Source organism: Oncorhynchus gorbuscha, linkage group LG21, assembly GCF_021184085.1.
Source record: "Oncorhynchus gorbuscha isolate QuinsamMale2020 ecotype Even-year linkage group LG21, OgorEven_v1.0, whole genome shotgun sequence".
NCBI lineage: Eukaryota > Metazoa > Chordata > Actinopteri > Salmoniformes > Salmonidae > Oncorhynchus > Oncorhynchus gorbuscha.
In genome coordinates, this window is record NC_060193.1 from 12,020,198 (window position 1) to 12,036,225 (window position 16,028).

The following is a 16,028-nucleotide window of genomic DNA, read 5'->3' on the forward strand; positions in this document are numbered from 1 at the left end:
CCAGCCAAACCCTAACCCGGATGACGCTGGGCCAATTGTGCGCTGCCCTATGGGACTCCCAATCACAGCCGGTTGTGATACAGCCTGTAATCGAACCAGGGTCTGTAGTGATGCCTCTAACACTGAGATGCAGTGCCGTTGACCACTGCGCCACTCGGGAACTTCACAAGTCTGGGAGTCAGCGAGGTAAAAATATGTTCCCAGATAGGCTGCCAAAGGCTTTTTGCCCCGCCTGATTCCCCAGTTGCTCAAGAAATCCAGTGTATATCATGCAATTGGACACATTTTTGGGCAGGGGCATGGAATGGCCATTCTCTAAATCCCTGGCATCGGCAGCTTTCAGATGTTTTATCAAAAGCACCATGGCTGTGTCTCAATGGCTCTCTTTCCTTGTATATTTCACTGCTTCCTTCCCTCGTATATTTTGTTCTATGATCACTGATTCGTTAAGACATGACAGGACGGGTGAAAGCATGGATGGATGAGTCAAATCTTGTCTTTGCAATGACAGTGGTCTAACTAAGTTGCTGTATAATGCCTGTATGGTATAGGATAAGGGAGTCTCCCTGTCTCTAATGTAAATCTGGCTGAGTAATAGGCCTAATGAGTTTAGGGGTTAATGTTAAGATCAGGGGAGGTTGGTGGGAGGAGGTATAGGAGGACGGGCTCCTTGATAATGGCTGGGATGATACGAATGAAATGGTTTCAAACATATCAAACGTATGTTCCATTTATTCCATTACAGCCATTACAGTAAGGTCGTTTTCCTCTAGCTCATCCCACCAGCTTCCTGTGGTTAATATAAGATACAATAAGCTATAATAGCTGAGCTTACACTTCCCCTACCTACTGTCGGTCATATTTCAACAGAAAACAATGTACATTTCCTTGTCTATATTTCATATCAATAAACACATGAATACAATATAGCCGCGGAAAAACATCCATAAACCATTATAGCTGGAAATAATCAGGATTTACCGTTTACCAATGAAAAATACAACTCCCTAAACTCTTTGCAGGTCCGACTTGACAACCGTCCAATCCGCGTCATGACAGCTCCGCACGTGACTCTGGGTGAAGTTCTTCTTCCTGAGAGCGGTGCAAAACACACCGACAAAATTCGGGAACGGAGAATAGCAGTTTGTGGGTAAGTAACATAATTCACGAGGAAAATACCACGGCGTAGACATTTTTGTGGGCTTTTCGACAGCGGTTGGATGATGTTACATTGTGCTGAGACGAAAGAAATTGTGTTATTTGAGTTCTAAAGTATCTATCGGTTTGTTTTTCTGGCCTTCGCGGTTTCCTGGTCGCGACTCGCTCCATGATGTCTATGCACTGACCCGAGCGTTGGCGCTGGAATGGGGCAGGGGCGAAGTTGTAAAAGTTGGGTTGTCGTCTGTTTGAAGCCTTCATTTGGATGAATTCAGTTCAGTTGGTAGTTATTGCTTGTGTTTAAAATGTTATTCGTGCCGTAACGTATTTAGGGTTGAAGCAGAAGGTTTTTTTTCCGCCCCACACATTGAAGCTAGTTTCGCATTCCATTTATTCGACGCCTCACTAGCTTCGGGGCAACTAGGCGAGTTTGTTGGGACATTTTAATGTTGCTGATCAGTGGTGGAAAAAAAATATCCAATTGTCATACTTGAGTAAAAGGAAAGATACATTTTTTAATAGAAAATTAAAGTCAAGTGAAAGTCACCCAGCAAAACAAATACTACTTGAATAAAAGTCTACACGTATTTGGTTGTACATGGAAGTTATTGCTAAAACATACTAAAGTATCAAAAGTAAAAGTGTAAATAATTTCACTAATTTACGGATAGCCAGGGACACACTGCAACACTCGGACATAATTTACATATTAAGCATGTGTTTAGTGAGTCCTCCAGATCAGAGGCAGTAGGGATGACCAGGGATGTTCTCTGTTTAGTGAATCCTCCAGATCAGAGGCAGTAGGGATGACCAGGGATGTTCTCTGTTTAGTGAGTCTGCTAGATCAGAGGCCGTAGGGACCAGGGATGTTCTCTGTTTAGTGAGTCTGCCAGATCAGAGGCAGTAGGGACCAGGGATGTTCTCTGTTTAGTGAGTCTGCCAGATCAGAGGCAGTAGGGATGACCAGGGATGTTCTCTGTTTAGTGAGTCCTCCAGATCAGAGGCAGTAGGGATGACCGGGGATGTTCTCTGTTTAGTGAGTCTGCCAGATCAGAGACAGTAGGGATGACCAGGGATGTTCTCTTGATAAGTGTTTGAATTTGACCATTTTCCTGTCCAGCTAAAGCATTAGAAATCTAATGAGTACTTTTGGGTGACAGGGAAAACGTATGTAGTAAAAAGTACATAATTTTCTTAAGGAATGTAGTGGAGTGGAAGTTGTCAAAAATATAAATAGTAAAATACAGACCCCCCCCCCAAAAAAAACGACCTTAAGTAGTACTTTAAAGTATTTTTACTTCATTACTTTACACCACTACAGCTAACATCACTTGATTTTTGGGAGTCTGGCTAGCCATAAATGTATTATTTCATATAATCTTAGCGATATGGTTTAATTTAAAACATTACTGATTCATTTCTCATGTCGCATTGCAAGTTTCACTTCACTTGGGACATTCCCATGCTACTTTGTTGCTATTTGCCCACTGACTTGATACACATTGAAAGTTGGGGAGTTTTCTAGCCCTTGATCATGACTCTCAGATCCCTTACATTACACACAAGTAATTGGATCAAGGCGTCTTCCGTACGGGGGAGTTTTGTTAAGAGCCATGGCGTTTGGTCTGAATATTAACACGCATCTCTTTTGGTACGGTTTTGGAAGCACATCAGCAAGAAATAATTTTTGAAAAACAAAAGGTTAAATTGATACACACCTTTTTCATAGGGTTAGTGTCTCCACACTGCCATATCTCCATGTTACAGCGCTTGTTTACAGGAAACGGACAGAAGCGACCACCTGTGCTAATTAGGGTAAGTGTATGTATTTAGCCCACTAAAATAAAAGTTTAGACATTTCTAACATATACTGCCCTAATTTTGTATTTAAAAAAATTGAGTTAAAATGAAAGATTAATCTCTCATATGAAGCTTTATGACTTTACTTAAAAAACCTCTTGGATCTAGGGGGCACTATTTTCATTTTTTGAAAAATAACGTTCCCAAAGTAAACGGGCTATTTTGTCAGGACAAGATGCTAGAATATGCATATAGTTGACAGCTTAGGATAGAAAACACTCTAAAGTTTCCAAAACTGTAAAAATATTGTCTGTGAGTATAACAGAACTGATATTGCAGGCGAAAGCCTGAGAAAAATCCAATCAGGAAGGGACTCTTATTTAGAAAGCTCTGCGTCCCTATTGAGCAGTGAATGGGCTTCCCTAATGTGTCTAGTGTCACAATGCATAGTTTCAGGCTTTTATTTTGGTGTTTCATATTAGCCAACCACTGAATAATCAATTTCAATTCATTTAAATGTTCAAAACGGACATTTTATCTAAAGTATAAGTATATAAATGTCCCCTAAAGTTATTAAAATAAACTGATCATTGCTATTCATCGTGAAAGTAGCACTTATAACAGGTTGTGTCCAATCGTATCCACAGAGAGCAGTGTAGAGTTGGGTTTTTGTTCTTGCCAACCAGTACACACCTGATTCAACTAATCATAGACTTCAGTCAATACATGATTAATTGAATCAGGTGTGTAATTACTTGGTTAGAACACCACCCTGGTCCCTCTATGGATATGAAGCTATGCACAAAGACCATAACTTTCAATTAATTATCTGAAAGCTCATTCACATTTGCTGTACTACTATTCTTGTTAATTTGTTCAACTTGTCTTCCTAAAGCCTATCTGAAGACCGTTTTTTAAAATCTCCCTCTACTGTGTCTTAAAAAAAGTAGTTGGACCAAAAAATGGAATTGCCTGGATGAATGGAAAACACAAATATGACAATGCCCCGGCCCTAACTGCATGATTAGTCACCCAATAGTAATCTTCTTATCCCTCATTTGTTTGCATTTTTGTCTACTTGTAGATCTTATATCCCTCAACCCTGAACTAATTATTCTCTCTCAGCATCAACGACTACCTGTCCACTCCAAATGTCTTGGAGAGAGTACAGAGGTTTCTGATCTTGGTTAAGGCACCATGACTATATGCATAATATCCTTAACTGTAGTTTTTGTGTGTGTGTGTGTTTTAATCAACTTAAATCTGAACAAAAAACAATTTATGTTCATTGAATATTAGAGATCAACACTATCCCTGTGTTTCAATGCATACTGGGCTAAATGGGAGTATACTGGGCTAAATGGGAGTATACTGGGCTAAATGGGAGTATACTGGGCTAAATGGGAGTATACTGGGCTAAATGGGAGTATACTGGGCTAAATGGGAGTATACTGGACTGAATGGGAGTATACTGGGCTGAATGGGAGTATACTGGGCTGAATGGGAGTATACTGGGCTGAATGGGAGTATACTGGGCTGAATGGGAGTATACTGGGCTGAATGGGAGTATACTGGGCTGAATGGGAGTATACTGGGCTGAATGGGAGTATACTGGGCTGAATGGGAGTATACTGGGCTGAATGGGAGTATACTGGGCTGAATGGGAGTATACTGGGCTGAATGGGAGTATACTGGGCTGAATGGGAGTATACTGAGCTAAATGGGAGTATACTGGGCTAAATGGGAGTATACTGGGCTGAATGGGAGCATATTGGGCTTAATGGGAACAACTGATTTATGTTGAGAGACAAAATAGCAAAGTCTACTCAAAATATTTTGAGGCCGATGTTTTGGGCTATAAATATTAGAGGTTGTCCGATTATGATTTTTTAACGCCGATACTGATTATTGGAGGACCAAAAAAAATCCAATACCAATTAATCGGAAAATGTATTTATTTGTAATATAACACTTATTTTAACTTAATATAATACATCGATAAAATCAATTTAGCCTCAAATAAATAATAAAACATGTTCAATTTGGTTTAAATAATGCAAAAACAAAGTGTTGGAAAAGAAAGTGCAATATGTGCCATGTAAGAAAGCTAGAGGCAGTATGTGCCATGTAAGAAAGCTAACATTTAAGTTCCTTGCTCAGAACATATGAAAGCTGGTGGTTCCTTTTAACATGAGTCTTCAATATTCCCAGGTAAGAAGTTTTAGGTTGTAATTATCATAGGACTATTTCTCTCTCTACCATTTTGTATTTCATTAACCTTTGACTATTGGATGTACTTATAGGCACTTTAGTATTGCCAGTGTAACAGTATAGCTTCCGTCCCTCTCCTCGCTCCTCCCTGGGCTCGAACCAGGAACACAACGACAACAGCCACCCTCGAAGCATCGCTACCCAAGCAAGGGGAACAACCACTCCAAGTCTCAGAGCGAGTGACGTTTGAAACGCTATTAGCGCGCACCCCGCTAACTAGCTAGCCCTTTCATATCGGTTACACAAGCCTAATCTCGGGAGTTGATAGGCTTGAAGTCATAAACCGCGCAATGCTTGACGCACAACGAAGAGCTGCTGGCAAAACGCATGGAAGTGCCATTTGAATGAATGTTTACGAGCCTGCTGCTGCTGCCTACCATCGCTCAGTCAGACTGCTCTATCAAATCATAGACTTAGTTATAACATAATAACACACAGAAATATGAGCCTTAGTTTCCAGATTCGACCATATTAAATTACCTATCATCTCGAAAACAAGACGTTTATTCTTTCAGTGAAGTACGGAACCGTTCTGTAGTTTCTCTAAGGGGTGGCATCCATTAGTCTAAATATTCCTGTTACATTGCACAACCTTCAATGTTATGCCATAATTACGTAAAATTCTGGCAAATTAGGTGTCCCAAACTGTACCCTGACTCTGCGTGCAATAAACGAAGAGAAGTGACAGAATTTCACCTGGTTAATATTGCATGCTAACCTGGGTTTCTTTTAGCTAAATATGCAGGTTTAAAAATATATACTTCTGTGTATTGATTTTAAGAAAGGCATTGATGTTCATGGTTAGGTACAGATTAGCGCAATGATATGCACCGCATCGATTATATGCAATGCAGGACACGCTAGATACACTAGTAATATCATCAACCATGTGTAGTTATAACTAGTGATTATGATTAAGTTCAATGCTAGCTAGCAACTTACCTTGGCTTCTACTGCATTCGCGTAACAGGCAGTCTCCTTGTGGAGTGCAATGAGGCAGGTGGTTAGAGCGTTGGACTAGTTAACTGTAAGGTTGCAAGATTGAATCCCCTGAGCTGACAAGGTTTAATCGGTCAACCTCTAATAAATATACACTATATAGAATCCGATATTATGCATAGTTAGTATTGATCAATATTGTTTTATTGTAATTTACATTCTTTATAGAGGGAATGCCTTTTGTGCTACTGTTCCCTTTAAGCCCACCTGAGATAAATATCAAATTTACAAAAATGGCATTTAAATGTAAGGTGTGAATTCCTGAATCTATAATCTTGTAGTTCACAGTTATGTTGTTCCTGTGTGACTGGCACGACTGCTAGCATGAAAAACACATATTTTCAATTGTCAAGAAGTAGTCATGAATGCTCATGAAGTGTGTTATCATGTGCATGTATCAGCACATTCATCTCTTGATTTTACGAAAAGTATAATCGCTTATCTGAGAAGGTACAAAAAATGTTTATCTGAGGGTTGCCTCAAAAGTTTTTTTTCAGCTTTGAAATTGGCCACTAATGGAAACTGTAACTGTCAACTTAATAATAAAACATCTGATTGGCTTAGAACAGTGGTCACCAACCGGTTGAGCGTGATCGACTAGTCCAGTCTCCAAGACATTTCTAGTCGATCGCCAAACATTTTAAGTAACAAAAAAAAAACGACAACGATAAAGCCTTGCGTTCCTATTTTATTTTTGTATTCGTCTCACGCTGTTGGTGGTAGAGACGCAGCCGGTTTCAGCTGCACTGCGCGCCGGGTCGTGGAAGTGTTCAGATTTTGGACCATTTCATGTGTCTGAAGGTACAAGCCTTCCCGGTGCGCCCGGAGAGAATAAGTCCACTATAGGCCTACCGCTGGCTTATTGGATGGCACAGATGGCCATGTCTGCTAAGCAAAACAAAGTTACGGATATATCCACCAGGTGAAATATTTGAAATGGCAGAAAATGTTTTTGTTTTTATATTTCATACCAAAGATGGTAGTGAGCTGAATAGGTCTGTTTACCCTAGCTATCTAGCATGCTCAGGACACCTGTGTGGAAGTCGGGAAGTGTAGCAGAAGAAGTGTGGTTTGGTCAGATGGAGGCACCCCTAGCTGTATGGATCTGTAACGGCTACAGTAATTCATTTTTTTTATTTGAAGGTTTCTCTCTCGCTGATGAAAGATAAGGGCCATATGTTTCAAATGCCGTCTCGCAATCAATGATTATTGACGTTTCCAAACGTTAAAACAAAGCATCAGGATTTTAGTTCACATGAGCCAGTCGCTGGTAGGGCTGAGCCATGAAGGCAGTCAAATTCCACGTGACAGTTTAGTCACGGTAATTAGGCTTCTCCAAACTGTGATGCTGCTGATGGTCATTAGTAGCCTACCAAACATGCTAACTGCCTGGTACTAAGCACTCTATTGTCCCTCTAATCACTCTGACAACAATGCAAATGCCATCGGAAATCAAACATTTCATGAGAGCCCATGAGCTCATGTTGCGCAACATTCCCATAGGCTATGCAATGCTTTAGAAAAGAGTGATGGCCTCTTAAGAGCAGGATCCCATCAGCTTTCTATAGGCTAGGCCTATACTATTTATTTCTCAACTTTCTGAATATTAAGCACATTACTACTTCTCTTTACAACAGGAGTGTAGCCTACCTGGCTGGCATGAAAATGAACCAGGGAAAAAGCGTCCTCCATTCGCTACTTAAGTGCCTAGATGACATGTCATTGTTACCACTGCTCCTGTTTTGATACAGGTGCATGATAATGGTCCATTCTAAGTCAAAACACATTTCACACACACATTATTTAGTGAATGGAAAGACTAGATGAAATCATTAACAGTGTGATTGGTGACAATATTACCCTATCACTTGTGAATTGTATATCACTTCTGATTGATGCCCGGCGTAAGGCAAACAATGCCTATTTATTTATTTAGTTGCACACCTCGTAGCCTAGCCCATAGGCCTATATGTTTTGATACGGGTTTTTATCACAACTGAAGTGGCCAAATAACTTTTTAAATGAAGCACATTAAACTGCTTTACAAGGGGTTTACAGCCTAACTGGCAGACAGAAGCAGCGTGTGAGTTTCAAGTTTGGGGAAGATAATTTTCACCATAATAATGCACCTTTTATCGTTTTAATTTGACCTTTATTTAACCAGGCAAGTCAGTTAAGAACATATTCTTATTTTCAATGACGGCCTGGGAACAGTGGGTTAACTGCCTGTTCCGGGGCAGAACGACAGATTTGTACCTTGTCAGCTCGGGGGTTTGAACTCGCAACCTTCCGGTTACTAGTCCAACGCTCTAACCACTAGGCTACGCTGCCGCCCCAAAAAGCATTACATGCATAATCTCATTTGCGGTCACTTTTGATAATGTTGTTTTCCTGCTAATGGAACATTTACGATTATAGCCTACTGCCATGTGTACAATGCTGCTCTTATAATGTGAAGAAATAGCCTGATAGTTTATCAACATTTTCAGCTAAACGTCCTGATCTGTTTTATCAGCCACATTGTGGTTGTATTAATTTGGGATCTATCGCATCCCACAACTGTCATGCAGGTGAAAGAGGACCCAAAAGCGACTTAACAGAAACAGAGTTTATTCAAGTCCAAACAGAAAACGACAAATCCTGAATCCTTAACAGGAAATGTCCAAACAGGGAATAACAGAAATCCTCTAGTCTGTAGAGGGGAATAACAGGAGAAGCGGCCACAGACTGCAGGTCGCCGGGTAGGCGCAGGCCGTAGCTGACAGAGACACCTGCTCACACGCAGCATCTGATGAAGGCAAAAACACGACAGGACAGGGCGATACACAATCACAGCACGGTGAATTCTAAACAAGGAACCGACGGGACAGGAACGGAACACAAAGGAAGAAATAGGGACTCTAATCAGGGGAAAAGATCGGGAACAGGTGTGGGAAGACTAAATGATGATTAGGGGAATAGGAACAGCTGGGAGCAGGAACGGAACGATAGAGAGAAGAGAGAGCGAGAGAGTGAGAGAGGGAGGGGGGAGAGAGGGATAGAAAGAGGGAAAGAACCTAATAAGACCAGCAGAGGGAAACGAATAGAATGGGGAGCACAGGGACAAGACATGATAATAAATGACAAACATGACAGTACCCCCCCACTCACCGAGCGCCTCCTGGCGCACTCGAGGAGGAATCCTGGCGGCAACGGAGGAAATCATCGATGAGTGAACGGTCCAGCACGTCCCGAGACGGAACCCAACTCCTCTCCTCAGGACCGTAACCCTCCCAATCCACTAAGTATTGGCGACCCCGTCCCCGAGAACGCATGTCCATGATCTTATGTACCTTGTAAATAGGTGCGCTCGACAAGGACGGGAGGGGGAGGGAAGACGAACGGGGTGCGAAGAAAGGGCTTAACACAGGAGACATGGAAGACAGGATGGACGCGACGAAAATGTCGCGGAAGAAGCAGTCGCACAGCGACAGGATTGACGACCTGGGAGACACGGAACGGACCAATGAACCGCGGAGTCAACTTACGAGAAGCTGTCGTAAGAGGAAGGTTGCGAGTGGAAAGCCACACTCTCTGGCCGCAACAATACCTTGGACTCTTAATCCTGCGTTTATTGGCGGCTCTCACAGTCTTCCCCGCAGACAAAGGCAGACCGGTAATGAAGTCTAAGGCGATGTGAGACCATGGTCGAGAAGGAATGGGGAGCGGTCTGAGACGACCGGCAGGAGGAGAGTTACCCGACTTAGTCTGCGCGCAGTCCGAACAAGCAGCCACGAAACGGCGCGTGTCACGCTCCTGAGTCGGCCACCAAAAGCGCTGGCGAATAGACGCAAGAGTGCCTCGAACACCGGGATGACCAGCTAACTTGGCAGAGTGAGCCCACTGAAGAACAGCCAGACGAGTGGAAACAGGAACGAAAAGGAGGTTACTAGGACAAGCGCGCGGCGACGCAGTGTGCGTGAGTGCTTGCTTAACCTGTCTTTCAATTCCCCAGACTGTTAACCCGACAACACGCCCATAAGGAAGAATCCCCTCGGGATCAGTAGAAGCCACAGAAGAACTAAACAGACGGGATAAGGCATCAGGCTTGGTGTTCTTGCTACCCGGACGGTAAGAAATCACAAACTCGAAACGAGCGAAAAACAACGCCCAACGAGCTTGACGGGCATTAAGTCGTTTGGCAGAACGGATGTACTCAAGGTTCTTATGGTCTGTCCAAACGACAAAAGGAACGGTCGCCCCCTCCAACCACTGTCGCCATTCGCCTAGGGCTAAGCGGATGGCGAGCAGTTCACGGTTACCCACATCATAGTTGCGCTCAGATGGCGACAGGCGATGAGAAAAATAAGCGCAAGGATGAACCTTATCGTCAGACTGGAAGCGCTGGGATAGAATGGCTCCCACGCCTACCTCTGAAGCGTCAACCTCGACAATGAATTGTCTAGTGACGTCAGGAGTAACGAGGATAGGAGCGGACGTAAAACGTTCTTTTAGAAGATCAAAAGCTCCCTGGGCGGAACCGGACCACTTAAAACACGTCTTGACAGAAGTAAGAGCTGTGAGAGGGGCAGCAACTTGACCGAAATTACGAATGAAACGCCGATAGAAATTAGCGAAACCTAAAAGCGCTGCAACTCGACACGTGACCTTGGAACGGGCCAATCACTGACAGCTTGGACCTTAGCGGAATCCATCTGAATGCCTTCAGCGGAAATAACGGAACCGAGAAAAGTAACGGAGGAGACATGAAAAGAGCACTTCTCAGCCTTTACGTAGAGACAATTCTCTAAAAGGCGCTGTAGAACACGTCGAACGTGCTGAACATGAATCTCGAGTGACGGAGAAAAAATCAGGATATCGTCAAGATAGACAAAAACAAAGATGTTCAGCATGTCTCTCAGAACATCATTAACTAATGCCTGAAAAACAGCTGGCGCATTGGCGAGACCGAACGGCAGAACCCGGTACTCAAAATAATATATAATAATAATAATAATAATATAATAATATAATAATATAATATATTATTATATTATTATTATTATTATTATATATATAATATATGCCATTTAGCAGACGCTTTTATCCAAAGCGACTTACAGTCATGTGTGCATACATGTGTGCATACATTCTACGTATGGGTGGTCCCGGGGATCGAACCCACTACCCTGGCGTTACAAGCGCCATGCTCTACCAACTGAGCTACACACGGAGTGTTAAACGCCGTTTTCCACTCGTCCCCCTCTCTGATGCGCACGAGATGGTAAGCGTTACGGAGGTCCAACTTAGTAAAGCACCTGGCTCCCTGCAGAATCTCGAAGGCTGATGACATAAGGGGAAGCGGATAACGATTCTTAACCGTTATGTCATTCAGCCCTCGATAATCCACGCAGGGGCGCAGAGTACCGTCCTTCTTCTTAACAAAAAAGAACCCCGCCCCGGCCGGAGAAGAAGAAGGCACTATGGTACCGGCGTCAAGAGACACAGACAAATAATCCTCGAGAGCCTTACGTTCGGGAGCCGACAGAGAGTATAGTCTACCTCGAGGAGGAGTGGTCCCCGGAAGGAGATCAATACTACAATCATACGACCGGTGAGGAGGAAGGGAGTTGGCTCGGGACCGACTGAAGACCGTGCGCAGATCATGATATTCCTCCGGCACTCCTGTCAAATCGCCAGGTTCCTCCTGAGAAGTAGGGACAGAAGAAACGGGAGGGATGGCAGACATTAAACACTTCACATGACAAGAAACGTTCCAGGATAGGATAGAATTACTAGACCAATTAATAGAAGGATTATGACATACTAGCCAGGGATGACCCAAAACAACAGGTGTAAACGGTGAACGGAAAATCAAAAAAGAAATAGTCTCACTGTGGTTACCAGATACTGTGAGAGTTAAAGGTAGTGTCTCAAATTTGATACTGGGAAGATGACTACCATCTAAGGCAAACATGGGCGTAGGCTTGTCTAACGGTCTGAAAGGAATGTTATGTTTCCGAACCCATGCTTCGTCCATGAAACAACCCTCAGCCCCAGAGTCAATCAAGGCACTGCATGTAGCACCCGAACCGGTCCAGCGTAGATGGACCGACATAGTAGTACAAGATCTAGATGAAGAGACCAGAGTAGTAGCGCTCACCAGTAGCCCTCCGCTTACTGATGGGCTCTGGCCTCTTACTGGACATGAATTAACAAAATGTCCAGCAACTCCGCAATAGAGGCACAGGCGGTTGGTGATCCTCCGTTCCCTCTCCTTAGTCGAGATGCAAATCCCTCCCAGCTGCATGGGCTCAGTCTCAAAGCCAGAGGAGGGAGATGGTTGCGATGCGGAGCAGGGAAACACCGTTGATGCGAGCTCTCTTCCACGAGCCCGGTGACGAAGATCTACCCGTCGTTCTATGCGGATGGCGAGAGCAATCAAAGAGTCCACATCTGAAGGAACCTCCCGGGAGAGAATCTCATCCTTAACCACTGCGTGGAGTCCCTCCAGAAAACGAGCGAGCAGCGCCGGCTCGTTCCACTCACTAGAGGCAGCAAGAGTGCGAAACTCAATAGAATAATCCGTTATGGACCGTTCACCTTGGCATAAGGAAGCCAGGGCCCTAGAAGCCTCCCTACCAAAAACTGAACGGTCAAAAACCCGAATCATCTCCTCTTTAAAGTTCTGGAACTTGTTAGAGCAATCAGCCCTTGCCTCCCAGATAGCTGTGCCCCATTCTCGAGCCCGGCCAGTAAGGAGTGAAATGACGTAAGCAACCCGAGCTCTCTCTCTAGAGTATGTGTTGGGTTGGAGAGAGAACACAATCTCACACTGCGTGAGAAAGGAGCGGCACTCAGTGGGCTGCCCGGAGTAGCAAGGTGGGTTATTAACCCTAGGTTCTGGAGGCTCGGCAGGCCAGGAAGTAACAGGTGGCACGAGACGTAGACTCTGGAACTGTCCAGAGAGGTCGGAAACCTGAGCGGCCAGGTTCTCCACGGCATGGCGAGCAGCAGACAATTCCTGCTCGTGTCTGCCGAGCATGGCTCCTTGGATCTTGACGGCAGTGTAACGAGCGTCTGAAGTCGCTGGGTCCATTCCTTGGTCGGTTCCTTCTGTCATGCAGGTGAAAGAGGACCCAAAAGCGACTTAACAGAAACAGAGTTTATTCAAGTCCAAACAGAAAACGACAAATCCTGAATCCTTAACAGGAAATGTCCAAACAGGGAATAACAGAAATCCTCTAGTCTGTAGAGGGGAATAACAGGAGAAGCGGCCACAGACTGCAGGTCGCTTCGGGTAGGCGCAGGCCGTAGCTGACAGAGACACCTGCTCACACGCAGCATCCGATGAAGGCAAAAACACGACAGGACAGGGCGATACACAATCACAGCACGGTGAATTCTAAACAAGGAACCGACGGGACAGGAACGGAACACAAAGGAAGAAATAGGGACTCTAATCAGGGGAAAAGATCGGGAACAGGTGTGGGAAGACTAAATGATGATTAGGGGAATAGGAACAGCTGGGAGCAGGAACGGAACGATAGAGAGAAGAGAGAGCGAGAGAGTGAGAGAGGGAGGGGGAGAGAGAGGGATAGAAAGAGGGAAAGAACCTAATAAGACCAGCAGAGGGAAACGAATAGAATGGGGAGCACAGGGACAAGACATGATAATAAATGACAAACATGACAACAACTGTCCCAGACTATGTTTGGAATATTTATTTCTCGCACAGAATAGAATAAGTCCACTTTTGTACTATGGAGGTTAGTAGATTGACATAGGCTAGTGCTCTTGTGGTTTGTTAGACCTACTCATCTTGTTGATGAGTAGACAGGTAATCCATTATCTTCAATATGCACCTCAGAATTGGATAAGGACGTGTTGTTGCATCCCCGATGTGTCTGTCGTCACTTGTAGCCCGTGAGAAAGACCAGATCACGTGATAGAGAGCCATGTGAGTGAGAGATGTGCTTCGGAGCCCGCGACACTCTGCGAGAAGGGCGCAATGCAGCACTCTGGGCCATGGGCACAACGGCCACTGGCAGCAGGAGGCATGGCTTTTTTTAGTGTACACAAAGGGGATGAAGCCGACATTGCCAATGGCTTGTCAAATTGTGAATGAGAGACTGATGAAGTGTGTACAGCCTGCGCAAAAATCTAAGCAGAACTCGTGCCTTTCAGGCCACATTAGTTGCATCATGTAGCCTTACAATGTATTAAAAATCAAAACATATAGCCCAACATTTGTCGAACTAAAGTTACATTAATAACTCTACATTAAGCATATAGGAGAACCTATTTCTTAAACACTGAAGGGAGAATAGCCGCATGTGCGCAATCGCTTATCGTTTTGGAGAAAATATCCTTTCTATTTTATTCAGCTTTGTTCAATTGTATTCTTCATACTATAAAATAATGCCACCGAATTCTAAACAAATCTTGTCTGCTAAATGAACTATTGTAGCCCACAGCCATATGGCATAGCCGGATCAGGACCTAACATAAGGACTCAAATAGACATGTATTTATTGGGATGGTGTAGGCTATATTACATGTATTTATTGGGATGGTGTAGGCTATATTACATGTATTTATTGGGAAGGTGTAGGTTATATTACATGTATTTATTGGGAAGGTGTAGGCTATATTACATGTATTTATTGGGAAGGTGTAGGCTATATTACATGTATTTATTGGGAAGGTGTAGGCTATATTACATGTATTTATTGGGAAGGTGTAGGCTATATTACATGTATTTATTGGGAAGGTGTAGGCTATATTACATGTATTTATTGGGATGGTGTAGGCTATATTACATGTATTTATTGGGAAGGTGTAGGCTATATGACATGTATTTATTGGGAAGGTGTAGGCTATATGACATGTATTTGTTGGGAAGGTGTATGCTATATTACATGGATTTATTGGGATGGTGTAGGCTATATTACATGGATTTATTGGGATGGTGTAGGCTATATTACATGGATTTATTGGGATGGTGTAGGCTATATTACATGGATATATTGGGATGGTGTAGGCTATATTACATGGATTTATTGGGATGGTGTAGGCTATATTACATGGATTTATTGGGATGGTGTAGGCTATATTACATGGATTTATTGGGAAGGTGTAGGCTATATTACATGGATTTATTGGGAAGGTGTAGGCTATATTACATGGATTTATTGGGAAGGTGTAGGCTATATTACATGGATTTATTGGGAAGGTGTAGGCTATATTACATGGATTTATTGGGAAGGTGTAGGCTATATTACATGGATTTATTGGGAAGGTGTAGGCTATATTGAATGGATTTATTAGAGTTTTTAAAATGTAGATGTTTGAAAAGTCCTTGTCAGTGGCTGTGTGGAAGCCAGGAGATGGTAAACACCTTTATGTTCATTAACGGTCAATTACTGTGAGACCGACAGTTATCTGCTTGACAGTCACCGGGTGATGAAATGTTGTGACAGCCACAGCCCCTAGTCGTGGGGAAAGCTGAGGGCTGGAAAATAGGGAGAAGGCTTAGAGTTTGAGAGCTAAGGAGTTTTCATGCTGTTGCAACATTGTTGTGTTATTGTTGCGATGATACGCTATATATACTAACGTACACTACCAGTCAAGTTTGGACACCTTCTCATTCAAGGGTTTTCCTTTATTTTCACTATTTTCTACATTTTAGAATAATAATGAAAACAAACTATGAATTAATACATATGGAATCATCTAGTAACCAACAGTGTTAAACGAATCAAAATATATTTTATGTTTAGATTCTTCAAATAGCCACCCTTTGCCTTGATAAAGTTCTT

The 16,028-nt window shown here is 43.2% G+C and overlaps 1 protein-coding gene across 1 annotated transcript in view; it reads left to right on the forward strand.

The window, feature by feature from the left end:
• Positions 1-1,038: 1,038 nt before the first annotated feature.
• Positions 1,039-16,028, forward strand: part of LOC124007894 (myotubularin-like) — a 77,300-nt gene continuing 62,310 nt past the window's right edge. Inside the window, exon 1 of the mRNA XM_046318742.1 lies at positions 1,039-1,150. The gene's annotated coding sequence lies outside the window, so the exon portion shown is untranslated. The remainder of the gene's footprint in view (positions 1,151-16,028) is intronic.